This window comes from Meles meles, chromosome 7 (genome assembly GCF_922984935.1).
Source record: "Meles meles chromosome 7, mMelMel3.1 paternal haplotype, whole genome shotgun sequence".
NCBI lineage: Eukaryota > Metazoa > Chordata > Mammalia > Carnivora > Mustelidae > Meles > Meles meles.
The window spans coordinates 65,485,665-65,488,348 of record NC_060072.1 but is presented as its reverse complement, the minus strand read 5'-3'; the positions used below and the strand labels follow the sequence as shown (position 1 = coordinate 65,488,348).

The following is a 2,684-nucleotide window of genomic DNA, read 5'->3' as shown; positions in this document are numbered from 1 at the left end:
AACTGTATTAAATAATAAATGACATAAGTTTGTAATAGCAAAAATGTAATGACAAGACAGAAGAACCACCTTTTTTTTTTGTTAGAAATTTCTTTATTCTTACTTAATTTTTATTAAGCACCAGCTTAATACTACAGAAAGTTCAAATCACCCTTCAACAACCCATTCTTCCCTCCCCCACCCAAATTCTTGATAAAGAGCTCTTCAAGTGAAGACACTTCTCTTCACTTCGCTCTCTTCTCTCTTCTGTATAAAATTTTATCAAATAAAGGCAAAGAACTGTGTACATCTTGCTGTAAAATGCTGCTCACGGCTGTGGAAAGTGTCTGCCCAGGCTCTTTTCACTGTCCAGGTCCTGAAAGACTCTTGTTCATGAACTGTCTCTTCACAAAGCAAGTCCACCACTTGCTAGGTTTATCATTCTGAGGGTCAAAAACTTTCTCACAAAGTCTCAGTCCAGTCTCTTGTCTCAACTGCTGTAAGTAGGCCCTCATCACCTCATCTTCCTGTTTGTTTGCTAGTTTGGCATAAATCGCATTAAGTGGAAAACCAGGCTCTCCAGGAATGGGAAAATTAGTGATTCCCAGTGTATACATTTCTTTTTCACCTTGGCTTTTGGAATTGCACTTTTGGAGTTTCTTTAGACACTCGGAAATGTAGAAAGTTAAATAGATCAAGGTTCTATCAGCTTCATTCTTAATCTCATAGTTTTTGAAGAAGACATTGGCCTTGAATTAATAGATGGCTTCATCCACAATATCTGTATCTTTTGTCTCTCTAGGGGCAGGTCCTTTGAACTGACTTCTGATAGGCAACAGTGCCATGTTTCCGATGAGTTTGGTGTCCAGATCCATGAGAGATGAGTGGTAAGCCGGCATCTTGACGGCGCCCCGGTTTCAAGCTAGACGAGGAGCCCTTTTTTTTTTTTTTTAACTAAATCCATATCAATTACTTTTTAGAATTGCTTAGGTAAGAAAAATAAAATATATTAGAAAGACAGAAAACCTATATATCTTATATTTTTACCTTCCCTAACGTGATAAATAACAAAAGCAATCTCTAAAATTGCTCAACTATGTGAAAAATTCCAGGTGATAATTAAGTGTTTTTAAAGGATATATGTGTGTGTGTGTGTGTGTGTGAGTGTGTGTGCATAAACATATTTATATATATAAAATTCATATATAGAATAATAAACATACCATCAGGAATATCTTAATATTATGGAACATAATCCTCACATACGATAGTAAATGTTAAAAGAGATAGAATATAACACTCATTACATTTTTTTATTCCTATAGAGATGTTTAACTTGTTTAAAAATCAGAGAAAATAACTAGAAAACAAGATCCAGATAAGGCAAATTTCTTTCCTGTGAGTGAGCATGTATGTGTGTATGAGAGAGAGAGAATGTGTTTCACAAGATTTATCATGTCCTTCGAGACAAAAAATATTATAAATATAACCACCACAAGTAACAATAAAAACTCTCACAGATGGACAAGCTTCCCCTGGACCAGCTACCGTGCTCAGCAATTTCCATTTTTATCTCATTAACCTGTGACTCTCCACCGTCTATTCTACTATTCCTCTCAACTTCCACTAAGTCATGCACGATAGAAGTTGGCCTATCAGACAAGGCTGGTATAACACTACTAGAGACTGTTGTTAAGGTCGACTTTGTAAGTAACTTTGGATAACATAATAGAAAACCTATCATTTCAATCACTCTAAAGTAGCTAAAATAAGCATCAGAAGAAGTTTTATGACAAAAGGGAAATAATTTGAAATGTGAACATCTTATTAAACATGACATTATATTATTTGTATTAGATACCACTATAAACAGTTTCAGTGGCATAGAAATTAAGATGTTGATATTCATTGATATTTCACTTTCTCAAATGAAACCCTACCCTACTCTAGTCTCACTCTCAAATAATTGCCTCTAGCTCTCTGTGTGCTGTTCAGAATTTATTTTAGAGATTTTTTGGGTTTTTATTTTTTAAAGATTTATTTATTTGACAGAGAGAGAGAGAAAGTACAAGCAGGGGGGAATGGCAGGCAGAGGGAAAAGGAAAAGCAGGCTCTCCACACAGCAGGGGGAGCCCAATGTGGGACTCAAACCCAGGACCCTGAGATCTTGACCTGAGCCAAACCAACGAAGCCTAACCAACTGACCCACCCAGGCGCCCCAATTTTAGAGTTTTGAAATTTTTATTTATTTTATATTTTTAGAGATTTTGAAAGAACAAGAACATAAAAGAGGTTATTGGCTGCCTCTATATACAATTTTCATGATTTTTGTTACAATCATCACTGATAGCATGGTGACAATCAATAAATATCCGTCAAAACTTATTCCATAAATGAAACTCTTGAATTCCAATTTTTAAAAAGTAGACCTCAAGGTGAGGTTAAATGCAAAGGAACAAATGTATCCCCCAAGTCAACTAATTTAGCATTATTTATACCACTTCCCATATAAACACCATATGGATGGTAACTAGACATTTGGTGGTGATTACTTTGTAGTACATACAGTTGTCAAATTATAATGTTGTATACCTGAAACTTATACAAAGTTAAATGCCAATTTCATATGCCAAAAATAATAAATAAATATAAATACCCTATGGCATATATACCACATAACTGAATATTTAAATAGCCCATAACCA

The 2,684-nt window shown here is 34.7% G+C and overlaps 1 pseudogene; it reads right to left on the bottom strand.

The window, feature by feature from the left end:
• Positions 1 to 297: 297 nt before the first annotated feature.
• LOC123947046 lies at positions 298 to 909 on the bottom strand (annotated as a pseudogene).
• Positions 910 to 2,684: the final 1,775 nt, after the last annotated feature.